The 14,656-nt window shown below is 60.8% G+C and overlaps 1 pseudogene across 1 annotated transcript; it reads left to right on the top strand.

Annotated features, from left to right (window-relative positions):
• Window positions 1-3,248: 3,248 nt before the first annotated feature.
• Window positions 3,249-14,491, top strand: LOC311512285 (free fatty acid receptor 3 pseudogene; annotated as a pseudogene). The gene is made up of 2 exons (XR_014714637.1): window positions 3,249-3,382; window positions 12,059-14,491. The product of XR_014714637.1 is annotated as a free fatty acid receptor 3 pseudogene (transcript).
• The last annotated feature ends 165 nt before the right edge of the window (window positions 14,492-14,656 follow it).

The following is a 14,656-nucleotide window of genomic DNA, read 5'->3' on the forward strand; positions in this document are numbered from 1 at the left end:
ATGGCTGATCCGTGCACAGAACCTGCCTCCCATTCGTCCTCTGAGACACAAGCACCTTTGGGGGGGTCGTTTCCTGTTCTGAAAATATTTGACAAACGTTTCACTGCATTCAAACTCCGGGTGACTAACAGCCGGAAAATCCCAACCGCAGCGGCTGAGTGTAACTGCCTGGCCTGGCCCCCCGTGGCTGACCTTTCCCTCAACCAGAGCCGGCCACGTGGAGCCCAGCGAGCGTGCCCTCCTCCGTGGGCGTCGGCGCTGTGGTGAAGGCTGCGGGAGCGGAGAGATCTGACCTGCCACGTCTAGACGCAGACCGGTGATGGATGGAGGTTTTAACAGGCTCTGGTGGTTGTTCGGACAGCGGCGGGACATAGGGCAGGCTCCGATGTGTGAAGCAATCCTGACGTCAGCAGACGGAGACGCAGGGGAGAGATTTTCAAGGCGGGTTTCGATAACAAAGACGGGACGTAATCCACACTGACCAGGATGGGGCGTCTGGGCTCTGCTGCTGGGCCGGGTGGTGACCCCATCCCGTGGACTGCAGGGGTGTTTTCCTTGCATAAGGAACGGGGGGAAACCAGCCAAGAAGCTTCCCCTGAGATCTACCGAGATGCACAGTGTCAGGGCAGACGCCGTGCGGCTCATGTCACCGGTCGCTGGCTTTCAGGGGCCGTCCCACGGGGGCGGTGCCGTCAGCCAGGCCCTCGTGGGGGGGACGTACACCGCCGACACGGGGACCCCAGTGTAGCCACGCACGAGCGATGTCATTCCTGCAGCGGCCGTGTGCCGATGTTGGGTCGCTTTGATGGCGTGGCGTCGACGTTTGGCCTGGTGAGAGTCATTAATTACCAGAACAATTTCCCTAGCGGCCTGGGGCCTTCTCCATCTGCTCAGGGTTTAGATCAGGATTGGCTGGGTTTTTAATGGATTGGCGCTGGGGTTATGGGGGGCAGTTCTCCGGCCTGTCCCATGCAGGAGGGCTGGAGTGTGGCTGGCTCTGTGACAGTGGGAACAGTTCCCCCCCCCCGCCCCATATTTAATCAAAGGGTGAGGGTGGCGCTTACCAAAGGATCCTGCAAGTGGGTGTGAGGGGGACATACTGGCCGGCAGGCTGCATGGGGCAAGACACAGAGCGGGACGCGGGGCGTGGTTGGTGAGGACACGTGTCCTAGACTCCTAGACCCAGGGCAGATGTCTGGAGTTGCCAGGGTCCATGGCCCAGGGGGTAACCAGGTCAGGTCCCAGCCGAGCCAGCCGCCGGCCCAGCACAAATCAAACCCACACTGAGCTGTCCCCGGCTCCCACCGGCCCTGGAAGAACCTGGCAGTGTCGCGCCCATGTGCTGAGCTGTGTCTCCCCAGCGGGTCCGCCCCGCAGGGCCCCTTAGATCAGCCGCGGCGACGTCCTGCAGCGCCTGGACAGATGGTGGCACTCGTGCCCTCTGGTGAGAGCCCTGGGCAGAGAACAGGAGATGCCTGCAAGGCCAGAGCCCCCAGCCACGTCAGGGGAGACGTGTGCAGGCTGCAGGGGAAGGCTGGCACAGGGGCACTGCGCTGGGGAAATAGTTGGGGGTGTCGTTATGAGGCTGTTCCCCAGCTGCCCCACCCCAGAGCTGGTCGCATCCCAGCATAATAACATAAGAACGGCCACACTGGGTCAGACCAAAGGTCCATCCAGCCCAGTGTCCTGTCTACCGACCGTGGCCAGTGCCAGGTGCCCCAGAGGGAGTGAACTTAACAGGTAATGATCAAGGGATCTCTCTCCTGCCATCCATCTCCACCCTCTGACAAACAGAGGCTAGGGACACCATTCCTTACCCATCCTGGCTAATCGCCATTATTGCACTTAGCCTCCATGAATTTATCCAGTTCTCTTTTAAACCCTCTTATAGCCCTAGCCTTCACAACCTCCTCAGGCAAGGAGTTCCACAGGTTGACTGTGCGCTGTGTGAAGAACTCCCTTTTATTTGTTTTAAACCCGCTGCCCAGGCGAGCCATCCCTGTGCGGCGTTGCTGTCCAGCTGTTCCCCTGCCGTCCCACCCCAGAGCTGGGCGCATCCCAGCGCCAGGCGAGCCTTCCCCGGGTGACTGCTCCCCCGTTGCGCCGCCCCAGAGGTGGCCGAGTCTCGGCGCTGAGATCGTTAAAGAAGGAAAGCATTAGGGAAATTGTAAATGTACTGTCTGACTGCCCACTTTGCCTATGCAAACGACGACTCTGAGTCCTAGTGGGGGCAGGGTATGGCGGGGTTCGGTTGGGTCCAGACCAGCTGCCACTCACTCAACTGCGTGTTTATGTTGTGTAGTTAATCCTCCAGGGAGACCAGGAAAAAGGGGAAGCGCAGAGCTGGGCAGAGATGAAAGGTTAGATCCATGGTCGGGGCAGAGGTTTATTGGGGAAGTCGTTGAACATAATAGAAAGGGTATTAAAAGGGCAAACAGAGAGAAAGGCCTGCAGCAGGCAGGGATGGGGAATTATAATAACAATAGCCAGGGAGAAATCCCGACCCACAGCCCCCTGCTGCCCCAGCCCTGGGGTCCCCCCCCAATCCAGATCTGCCGATACTCCTCACCCCCGACCCACAGCCCCCTGCTGCCCCAGCCCTGGGGTCCCCCCCAGCCTGGCTCTGCTGGTGCCCCTCAATCCTGACCCACAGCCCCTGCTATCCGCCCCCCCCCGGGACTCCTCCCCCCATGTTAGCTCTGCCAGTGCCGACCCACAGACCCCCGCCATCCCAGCTCTGGAATACTGGGCGCTGTTTTGTGGCCCAAGAAGGGGATCCTGGAGCCAGGATTCCTGGGTTCTCTCCCCAGTTTTGGAAGGAGAGTGGGGTCTAGTGGTTGGGAGGGAAGAGCCAGGACTCCTGGGTTCTATCCCCAGCTCTGGGAGGGGGGGCTAGTGGTTAAAGCAGTGGGCTGGGAGCCAGGACTCCTGGGTTCTGCTCTCAGCGGCTCCCCACTGCCAGGTCTTTGTCCAGTTTTAGCCTTCAGCAGCCTGAGCGCTGTGGCTCCTGCCCCCTCCCTGGGGGGAACGATCCCTCCTTTCCCAGCCCCCCGGGAGCTAGAGGGCGGCCGGGATCCAGCCACCTCTGTGTCCCCCAGCTGTCCTGCAAGAGGGTTCAGCCCCCCAGGGCGAGCTCCCAATCCACCCCCCCCCAAATCCCGGTGCATCTCCCCCGCCCCCGTCCAGTCCCCCCCAGTTCGTGCCCACTTTAGCCCCGCCCCACCCCGCCCCGCCCCGCAGCTCCCGGCCCCGCCCTCGGGCGGTGCCAGCTGGTGCGGGAGGGGTGCGGGGGCTGCAGCCGCTGGAGCGGAGCAGACGGGACGGGATTCAGGAGGCAGCGATCCAGCCGAGGGACCCAGGAGTCCGGCCACCTTCCAGCGTGGTAGGTGCCTGGCTGGGGCTGGGGATTGGGAAGGGGGGGGCGTGTCCCCCTGGCCTTAAATCTCTGCGTGCCTCTGAGAGCCATTCCCCATGGCCCCCACCCCCTGCACCCGCATAGCCCCCCTGGCCTCCCATCCACTCCATATTCCCCACTCCCATGGCCCCAGCCCCCATATATCCCCTCCCCCTCCATCCCCATAGCCCCCATCCCCCCATACGCTCTTCCCTTCATCTGTCCCTCCCCCCATGCACCCCAGATCCATCCATCCCCCACGGATCCCCCATCCCACCGTCTCTCCATCCTTTTGTGCACCCCATCCATCGATCCCTCAAATCCTCCCCCACGTACCTCAACCCCTTCTCCCTTTATCCATCCTCCCATATGCCCCCCCAAGGCCCGCAATGCACCCCCATCCATCCAGCTCCCTGGCCCCACCCCCCAATTAATCTGTCCTTTGTAGAATGTGTGTGTGTGTGTGAGATCCCCCCAATCCCCCTCCATCCCGCCTCCCATAGCCCCACAGTCCCCCAACCAGCCCCCATGTACCCCCATAGCCCCAACCCTTCCTCTATCCATCCCACCCTCCCCCATTGTCCATAGCTCCCATCCCTCCCTTGGTCTATTCCCCTAGCCACTCCTCTGTCCATCCCCCCCATATCCATTCATCCCCTATAGTCCCCCTATCCCCCCCTAACCAACCGCTTCATCTATTCCCCCCTGGTACCCCCGTCTACCTCTCTGCTTCCTCTTACACCCTCCATCCTCCCCCCCCCCCCCCGAGCCCCATCCAGCCTTGCACTGCCCTCGGTCCCCATGCAACCCTCCACCTCCATCCCCCTCCCCTGCACTCGGCTAAGTCTCTATCCCCCATCCCACCGTCCCTCCACACCCCTCCATCTCTCCATCCCTTCATCCCCCCCACGCCTCCATCCCCCTCTGTCTCCCTATCCATCCAGCCCTCTACACCCCTCCATCTCCCCATCCCTTCATCCTCCCCACCTCTCTATCCCTCCCTCCCTATAATCTATCTGTCTATCCCCATCCACCCCCTCTATCTATCTATCCATCCCCATACACTGCATCTATCTCCATAGACCCTCTCTGTCTATCCATCCATCCCCGGACACCCCCTCTATCTACGCAACGGCTGAGATCTGACTTGACCCAGCACCCCGGTGAGTTCAGTTGGTACTCTGTCCCAGCCTGGGGCCTGTGAGCAAACAGCACAGGGCAGAGAGAGGAAAGGCGGTGTATAGAAAAGGATAGAGGAACACAACGAAAGATGGACAGATAGGTGTCCATGGATGGATAGACAGGCAGATGTTCCAGTCTTATACCAGCTCCATGGTTCTCTGTGTAAAGCAACTCATTGTGCAGATGGCGGTTCCCAGAAAAGAACCCAGGAGTCCTGGCTCCCAGCCCCCCTCCGCTCCCCCCTGGCTCTAACCCACTAGACCCCACTCTCCTCCCAGAACTGGGGATCCAACCCAGGAAGGTGGATGTTTTGAATCAATCTTTCTTTAGGTCTCCTGGTTTCCATTCCCAGCTGTGTATTGGGAGTGTGGTCTCGAGGGGAAAGGCCCCATATCCCATGCCCTGTCCCCAGAGCCAGCCGGTGCCCCACTCTGGGGCCAGATGGGATCCGATGCCCCCTAGAGGTGGAAGGTGGCCTGTCCCCTGCCCCAGCTCGCCAGGGCTGGAACAGTCTCTGTTTACCTACCGCAGAAAACTTTCTGGCTTCCCAGCAACGCTGGGCTGCACCTGTTTGCTGCTGTCCATGCCAGCGACCCCGGGGCCCCGTGCTGAGGAACCGTTAATGGGATCGATTTTTTCCCTCTGTGTCACACAAACACCTCCCTGTAGGCAAGAGATGCATGTCAGTATGGCCCTGGACTGGGGAGTGCAGCGGGGTCCAATGGTTAGAGCAGGGGCCTGGGAGCCAGGACTCCTGGGTTCTAACCCTGGGTCTGGGAGGGGAGCGGGGTCTAGTGATTAGAGCAGGGGGTTTCAGGCAATCCTTATAGCTCTGGGGGATTTGAGATTCCCCCCCGCCCCCGTGAGCCGGGATGACAGAAGCCGGAAGCAAGAGTGGACGAAGTCACGAGTCCTGCTCCGGTGCGTGCCAATGAGCCTGCCTGCGACCCCATCTCCTGGCGTCCCATGGGGACCTGGCTCCACTGGGGAGACAGGTTTGCTCTAGTGATGAGCTGGCTGCGCTCCCGGCCCCGGGACAAGCATCCCTCATGGCCGAGGGCTCCAGATGCCAAAGGACCTGTCGGCCGCCCTCCTGGAGAACGACCCTGAAACAGATCAGGGCATGCTGTGCTCTCATGTTTGTGATCGTGGGACCCCTGAGATTGCTGCTGGGGGGGATCCCTGCTGCCCCCTGCTGGAGGAGTTGAGCCCCGCTCTGGGTCTTTGTGTGCATGCACCGATCCTTTGGTGTGACCATGATACGTGTGTCCATGCCTGCCTTTCAGAGAAGCCAACACACCCAACTTCACACCCCTGCCAGGAGTTTGCTTCACTAAGGACTGACTCTGGCTGCGTGTCTGGGCAGTGCCTGGCATAGCGGGGCCCTGATCTCCCCCCGGGGCCAGGGACTGTCTCTCATAGCAGGGCCTGGATCCTTAACCCTGCTAGCACCCAGTGGTGGGGAGTTCCATGGGTTAATGATGTGCTGTGTGGCAAATCTGTTTCTTTCATTCAGCCTTTAGCATGTTGTGTAAACACCGGCTGCTTTTCTGCTGCAGACTCCAGCTCTCCAAAGCTCTTCGGGAAGGATGTTTATTGTAATTTTCTTATTTTTCTGCACGTTGGCCCCTAGCAGCCTTCAGATCCATTCCTGGAAATTGGAAAGTGCTGTTTGGCTTTCGCGTCACACAACCAGCAGACTGGCTGCCCCTGCACCATTAGCCCTGACGCCGGGCAGAGTCACTGGGTGACTGGGGAGGGACAAAGGGCTGAGAGATCAAACACCCCTGGATGTTAGAGATGCCTGAATACAATGAAGATCCAGCACAAACCCACAGAGAGAAATGCGGAGCCAGGACACCAGGGTTCTGTCCCCAGCTCTGGGAGTGCAGGGGAGTCTAAAGGTTGGGACTGGCAGAGAGAACTCCGGCTCCCAGTTGTACTGGTGGCTTTATTTGAACATTGGGCAACTACTGCTGTGTCCAATACAACAAAAGAGCTGGGAATGGAACCCAGGAGTCCTGACTCCCAGTACCCCCTGTTCTAACCACTAGACCCCACACCTGGGGATAGAACCCAGGAGTCCTGGCTCCCAGTACCCCCTGTTCTAACCACTAGACCCCACACCTGGGGATAGAACCCAGGAGTCCTGGCTCCCAGTACCCCCTGTTCTAACCACTAGACCCCACACCTGGGGATAGAACCCAGGAGTCCTGACTCCCAGTACCCCCTGTTCTAACCACTAGACCCCACACCTGGGGATAGAACCCAGGAGTCCTGGCTCCCAGTACCCCCTGTTCTAACCACTAGACCCCACACCTGGGGATAGAACCCAGGAGTCCTGGCTCCCAGTACCCCCTGTTCTAACCACTAGACCCCACTCCCCTCCCAGAGCTGGGCACAGAACCTAGGTATCAATGTTGATCCAATTGAGCAGTACCCGTGTGGCGTTGCTGTGTGACTGTTCCCTGGCTGCAACACCCCAGAGGCGGGCGCATCTCAGTGCCTTGTCACCAAATCTGATCAGCTGCTGCCTCATTAGTACCCGAAAGCTTTCCCCCATCACCGCAGGGCAGGCTGGGGCAGAACAGATCTGGGCTTGGTGGTTTGTGGGGGGCTGTAACCCCCATTTTCCAGGGTCCCCTCAGCAGGTAGGGGGCATTGGACCAGGCCCGGATGTGGGGAGGGAAGGGCAGGGCGGGTACATTTAGGCTCTGAGGTACTGAGCTGAGCAGAGGGTCTGGCTGGTGTGACTGCAGCCCAGAGCCCAGGCACGAGCTGGCATTTCTTCCTGGTAGATTAGAGCCAGTGAGGCCTAGTGGTTAGAGCAGGGCTGGGGGCTGGGAGCCAGGACTCCTGGCTTCTCTCCCTGGCTCTGGGAGCGGAGTGGGGGGTCTAGGGGAGCTCTGCTTCAGGAAGGGGGGCTGGGAGCTCTGCTTCAGGAAGGTGGGGAGTGAAGTTACCCTGCATGGTGTATACCAGATGCCAGCGGCTGGGAAGCCCTGCCCCACTGACCAGCAGCTCCCCCAGGCTGTCAGAGCCCCTGGTGCTTCATCCCTCACCCACTCGAGGGAAGGGAAATTCGGTTTCCTACTTAGATTCCCCTGATCAGCATGATGAGAAAAGCCCTCCCACGCTGGCAGCTCATCTCCCTTCATTAGATCCAGCCAGCTCTGCATGCACCCCAGCTCTGCCGGTGTCCCTCAATCCCAACCCACAGCCCCCTGGCAACCTAGCCCTGGGCTCCCCACATACCCGTGGCCGTGCCCAGATCCCCTGGCACGCTGCCACTCACTGGCCTGCCGGGACTGGGCGTGTACCTCCCATCCTGAGCCGAGCATCTTGTCACCTTCCTAATGGCTAGACAAGGCCCTACGACTCAGAGATTGCACACTGGGTGTAGACATGCCCTAAGTCATCCTCTAAGCAGGCGCCAGCCATTAGCAGCTGGGCTGGGGCCGCCAGTTCCTGGATCTACAGTGCAACCTCCTCTAGGGCTGGAAGATGTAAGGGGATACTAGCCTACTATATCTGCCAGGTAACGGAGTGACTCTCTTAGCTCACATGGGCTGTGCTGTTGATCTAGAGGCCCAGTTGCTAAAACAGGAGCTTTGTTCAACCTTAATGGTGCAGTTACGAGCTGATCTTGGTACTTGGCCTGCCCCCCTTTTATAGACTGGGGGAAACTGAGGCACAAAGTGACTTGCTCAAGGTTACACAGGGCGTATAGGGCAGAGCTGGGAACAGAACCCAGGAGTCCTGAGTCCACCTGCCCACCCCCCAACACTTTAAGCAACCACTAGACCTTACTCCCCTTCCAGAACCGGGATAGAACCCAGGAGTCCTGGCTCCCAAGGGCCAGGTTAGCCTATTTATTCTCCTAGCTAGAGAGGTGCCTGCAGGGGCCCGTGTCCTCTCTCCCAGCCCTTCGGAAGGGAGTCGGGGGGCTTTCCATTGGGCAGCGCTCTGTTCAGCTGTCGCGTGGTCTCCTAGCGGAGGAAGGGCCGTGGGAAAGTGTGGGGTTGTCGGCCCACGGTTTGCAGGCAGGGTTGGGGGGGGATCTTGCACTGCGGTGGTTCCCACGTTCTCACCCCGACTGTCTGACAGATAAGGGAGAGGAGAGATGGCCAAGGCGCTGGCTTCAGAGAACACAGATAAGCAATGTACACACATTACCTGGGCTGCCCTGCCTCACAGTGCCCCCTAGCACCACTCTGGGGGACCGGGGCCAGCCCGGACTGCCAGAGGAGAGTGCCTGGCCCTGCTCCCCAGGGAGCCCCCACCCCACCCTGCAGCATAGCGCCCCCTTGCCCCACGTTGGGGCCAGCCCTGACTGCGTGGGGAGAGCTAGTGTAGGTAATCAAGTTGCAGTGGGGGAGGTTTAGGTTGGATATTAGGAAAAACTTTTTCACTAGGAGGGTGGTGAAACACTGGAATGCGTTACCTAGGGAGGTGGTAGAATCTCCTTCCTTCGAGGTTTTTAAGGTCAGGCTTGACAAAGCCCTGGCTAGGATGATTTAACTGGGAATTGGTCCTGCTTCAAGCAGGGGGTTGGACTAGATGACCTTCTGGGGTCCCTTCCAACCCTGCTATTCTATGATTCTATGATTCTAATCTAGCGGGAGAGCGACCGTGGGATGGGAATTGAGCCTCCAGGCCAGCCACGGGAACTGCAGCTGTGGGAGAGACTCAGGCCCTCTCCCAGGAAGATGTGCCAAGCCCCTGAATTGAGTTAGGCCGTGACTATGCGGGGGAAGAGACACCTTGTAACTGGCCCACTGTCCGTCTCTTGGGAGATAATTTGTTCCCTTAACCTGCAATGAGACACTCAAGAGCTCATGATGTATCAATGCGGGCAGCAGCCTGCAGGGGCTGTCCCCAACTCTAATCTGTATTCTCTCACCATGAGGGACAGAACCCAGGAGTCCTGGCTCCCAGCCCCTTCCCTGCTCTAACCACTAGACCCCCCTCCCCTCCCAGAGCTGGGAATAGAACCCAGGAGTCCTGGCTCCCAGCCCCTTCCCTGCTCTAACCACTAGACCCCCCTCCCCTCCCAGAGCTGGGAATAGAACCCAGGAGTCCTGGCTCCCAGCCTCCCCTGCTCTAACCACTAGACCCCCCTCCCCTCCCAGAGCTGGGAATAGAACCCAGGAGTCCTGGCTCCCAGCCTCCCCTGCTCTAACCACTAGACCCCCCTCCCCTCCCAGAGCTGGGAATAGAACCCAGGAGTCCTGGCTCCCAGCCTCCCCTGCTCTAACCACTAGACCCCCCTCCCCTTCCAGAGCTGGGAATAGAACCCAGGAGTCCTGGCTTCCAGCCTCCCCTGCTCTAACCACTAGACCCCCCTCCCCTCCCAGAGCTGGGAATAGAACCCAGGAGTCCTGGCTTCCAGCCTCCCCTGCTCTAACCACTAGACCCCCCTCCCCTCCCAGAGCTGGGAATAGAACCCAGGAGTCCTGGCTCCCAGCCCCCTCCCCCTGCTCTAACGTACCAGACCCTGCTCCCGGAGACAGAACCCAGGAATTAGCACTGATCCAGTTCCCCAGCACCAGGCGAGCCGTCCCTGTGCGGCGTTGCCAGGTGGCTGTTCCCCAGCTTGCCCCCCGCACCACATGTGGCCGTGTCTCAGGGCCGGGTGAGACGTGCCCTGGTCCGGTTGTTGTCCTAAGTCTGGGTGTTGCTTAGACAGTGACGGAGGATTCGCTCAGCGGCTGTGGACACTAAACAGTATCTAGGGCAGCGTGGGGCGGATGTGTGCGGTTGAACGGCAGAGCCATGTCATCATCGAGATCTGGGGTGCTGATAAACGCCGGGCTCCTTGCAGCTGACCTAGTGACGCTTCACATCCTGGGGCACTGGGTACAGTCTCCGCCCCCCCACTCCCTCCTTGGGGCTACATTGGCAGGGGGTCAGGGGAGCTACTTGGGGTGTCCTGGTTGTGTGTGTCTACCGGTCCCTGCTCTCTGGGGGGGTGTGTGTTGTGTGCTGCCCCCTGCTGGAGGGGCTGGGCCCTGCTCTGTGTGTGTGTGTCCGTCCCCCTGCTGCCCCCTGCTGGAGGGGCTGGGCCCTGCTCTGTGTGTGTGTGTGTGTGTGTGTGTGTCCCTGCTGCCCCCTGCTGGAGGGGCTGGGCCCTGCTCTGTGTGTGTGTGTGTCCGTCCCCCTGCTGCCCCCTGCTGGAGGGGCTGGGCCCTGCTCTGTGTGTGTGTGTGTGTGTGTGTGTGTCCCCCTGCTGCCCCCTGCTGGAGGGGCTGGGCCCTGCTCTGTGTGTGTGTGTGTGTGTCCGTCCCCCTGCTGCCCCCTGCTGGAGGGGCTGGGCCCTGCTCTGTGTGTGTGTGTGTGTGTCCGTCCCCCTGCTGCCCCCTGCTGGAGGGGCTGGGCCCTGCTCTGTGTGTGTGTGTGTGTGTCCGTCCCCCTGCTGCCCCCTGCTGGAGGGGCTGGGCCCTGCTCTGTGTGTGTGTGTGTGTGTGTGTGTCCGTCCCCCTGCTGCCCCCTGCTGGAGGGGCTGGGCCCTGCTCTGTGTGTGTGTGTGTGTGTCCGTCCCCCTGCTGCCCCCTGCTGGAGGGGCTGGGCACTGCTCTGTGTGTGTGTGTGTGTGTGTGTCCGTCCCCCTGCTGCCCCCTGCTGGAGGGGCTGGGCCCTGCTCTGTGTGTGTGTGTGTGTGTGTGTGTCCGTCCCCCTGCTGCCCCCTGCTGGAGGGGCTGGGCCCTGCTGTGTGTGTGTGTGTGTGTGTCCGTCCCCCTGCTGCCCCCTGCTGGAGGGGATGAGTCCTGCTCTGTGTATTAGCCCTGCCACCTGCTGGATACGCTGCTTGTGTGTCCACACACATATGCATCCCTGGCAATGCACGGCCCTTTCTGTGCGTTCCCGGTGAGGAGGGGCTGCCTGGGTGACGCCGCCTGTCTGGAGCGGAGGCCATGGAAGTGCGTGGGGGGGTGCATGCCGACGGGGGGGGAGGGGGAATGAGCTCCCCCCCATGGCCAAGAGAGAGCGATGGGGCTGGGCAGAGCAGGGGTAGACACATCTTGGCTAGGGTGGTTGGGGTCCCCCAGGGTGTTCGGGATCTTGGCGTGGCCCCCGCTCCTGCAGGTTGTCATGCCCCAGCTGTGCTCCGGTGGGGTGGGGAGGGAAGGAGCGAGGGGTGCGAGTGACTGCCAAGCCTGGGCCACTAAGGCCTGAATTAAAGCAGGTTTGGTAGCCAAGCAAAATACTCCGCTGGCTACTCAGATCTCAGCCCCTGAGCCAGCCAGTCCCCGTCCTGGGGCTGGATAGGAGCCAGTGCCTCCTGGAGGGGATAGGCCCCATGTCCCATTCCCTGCCTCTCCCGCCCCCGAGCCAGCCCGTCTCCCACAGGCTAGATGGGAGCCGGCGCCCCCTAGTTGGAAAAGGCCCCATGTCCCGTTCCCTGCCCCCATTGAGCCGGCGCCCCCGAGAGGGGAAAGGCCCCACGTCCCACGCTGACCCTGCCCCCCCGTCTCTCCCCAGGTGCGATGCCCCCAGCATGGCCCCGCAGCCCGAGGAGCGCGCCCTGTACCTCTCCATCTACCTGCTGACCATCCTGACCGGCTTCCCCACCAACCTGCTGGCCCTGCACGCCCTCATCCGCAAGCTGCGGCGCAAGGCCACCCCCAACTGCATCCTCCTGCTCAACCTCACCCTCTCCGACCTCTGCTTCCTGGCCTTCCTGCCCTTCAAGGTGGCCGAGGCCGGGGCCGGGCGCTGGCCGCTGCCCGCCTTCCTCTGCCCCCTCAGCGGCCTCTTCTACTTCAGCACCATCTACTCCAGCACCCTCTTCCTGACGGCCGTCAGCGTGGAGCGCTACCTGGCCGCGGCCTACCCCATCCGCTACAAGCTGCGGCGCCGACCCGCCTATGCCATCCTGGCCAGCCTGGGCCTGTGGATGTGTTCCTTGGCCCACTGCAGCATCGTCTACGTGACCGAGCTGCAGCCAGGCAGCGGGCCGGCCAACGGCACCAGCGCCTTCGCCTCCTCCAGGGACCTCTGCTACGATGACTTCACCCCCAGCCAGCTGCGGGTGCTGCTCCCCATGCGCCTGGAGCTGGGCATCGTCCTCTTCCTGGTGCCCTCCTTGCTCACCTCCTTCTGCTACTGCGGCTTCATGTGGGTGGTGGTCTCCTCGCCCCACATCCGCCGGGGGAAGAAGCAGCGGGCCGTGGGCTTGGTGGCCGCCACCCTCGCTGTCTTCATCGTCTGCTTCACACCCTACAACGTCTCCCACGTGGTGGGCTTCGTCCAGCGGGCCAGCCCAGCCTGGAGGGACAAGGCCCTGCTCCTGAGCACCTTCAACGCCAGCCTGGATCCCGTCATCTTCTACTTCTCCTCCTCCGCTGTCCAGCACTCCTGCCGCAGGTTCCTGGCCCGGCTCTGGGGCGTCTGCTCCCTGCCCCCCTTGGCCAGGAAGGTCTTCTACCGACGAACGGAGAAGCTGACGCCGGGGCAGCCCCAGGAGCAATGCAGAGGCCTTGGGCGCAGCCAGATTTGCTGCTCCAAGCTGTGATCCCAGCAGTCACCCACCCCCAGCACGCACAGACTGACTTGACTGTGGGGCAGTCCAGTGGGTTAGGAAGGCAGGACTCCTGGGTTCTATCCCTGGTGCTGCGGTCCAGTGGGTTGGAGCATGGGGCTGGGAGTCAGGACTCCTGGGTCCTCTTCCCAGATCCACATCTTCCCAGAGCTGCCCTCCCCACCCCCCGCTGCCCGGGATCCTCTCTCTGGGGCCAGGACCAAGCTGGAAAGCACCAACCTCATGACATGATCAGGTCAGGACTGGAACCCACCGCTGAGCATGTCTAGGCCCCATACCCCCTTCCCTTCTGCATCAAAGGCCTCTGCCGTTCACTGTGTAGAAGGAATCCCTGCCCTGCGAGGCCGAGCAGACAGAGCCCTGGTCTGTTGGCCTGCTGCGTGACTTCCCCACTCCGTGCCTCAGTTTCCCTCGCTGTACAGTGGGGATAATGACGCTGACCTGTAAAGCGCTGTGGGATTTAGGGACGAAGAGCCGGCTACTGGGACATCATCATCCTGGGACAAACCAGGTGCCTTCCTGTTGCAATTATTAGCAACACGGCCCTCCTCTCACAGATCCTCGGCTGGGACTCAAACCCTCCACCTTGGTACCAAAACACACACCTTTGCCTCCTGCCACAAAGCAGCGCTGCGGTGGGCGGGCGGCAGTTGTAGGCTGTTTTCTGGGCCGGCGAGATGGGGCCCACTCGCAGTGCACCTCCACAGCAAGAGGGGGCGACAGAGAGCACTAGCTCTCACGGATCGCAATGGTGGGAGGCATCCTGCTGGCAGTGCGTGGCATGGGTTTGTGCAGCGTGAGACTGCAACACCTCCCTCTGGTGGAGTCGCTGGGTACTGCAACACCTCAGGCACCTCGACCCCCCCCCACCCCCCGGTGGACTCTCATGGAAATGCATCCCGCTGGTGGCCTCATCTCAAACTTTGATCATCCATTCTGCTGCTACCCCCCGGATTTGTCCCCATCTGTGCCTGTAGGTGGGTGTTCAGCCAAAGCCACCTCATTAGGCTCTGTAATCATGGCAAGGAGAAGCTAATTAAAGCAGCCGACGCAGGGCATTGAAGCAAGAGGTTTGGAATCAATCGGGCCACTGGTTTCTATCCCGGAGAATGTGACATGGTCTGGTTATCAAGGAGATAATGGAGTGTGTGAATGTAACCTACAAATGGGACTGGTTAGCATGAGGAGGGCCTGGGAATCAGGACTCCTGGGTTCTATCCCAGCTCTGGGACGGGTGCAGAGTCTAGTGGTTAGAAGGGGGCTGGAAGTCTCTTCCTAGCCCTCCCTCAGGTCGCCTGTATCTTAGCCCGTATCTTTGCCTCATTTGTCTGCCGCTTGTACAACTTATAGAATTATATTTATCCAGCCCCTGAACAATAACAACATTTAATTAGCTAATGTTTGCAAAGCACTCTATGTACCTGGCTGGGAGACGGGAATAAACCCTCCACCCTGAGTGCGAAAGGGCTTTGAAACAAGCGCCGATTGGCAGCTCTGCAATATATGGGAAGTCTTGTTAGTATACAGAGGGGAAACTG

This window comes from Lepidochelys olivacea (assembly GCF_965140295.1).
Source record: "Lepidochelys olivacea isolate rLepOli2 genome assembly, chromosome: 24".
Taxonomy (NCBI): Eukaryota; Metazoa; Chordata; order Testudines; family Cheloniidae; genus Lepidochelys; species Lepidochelys olivacea.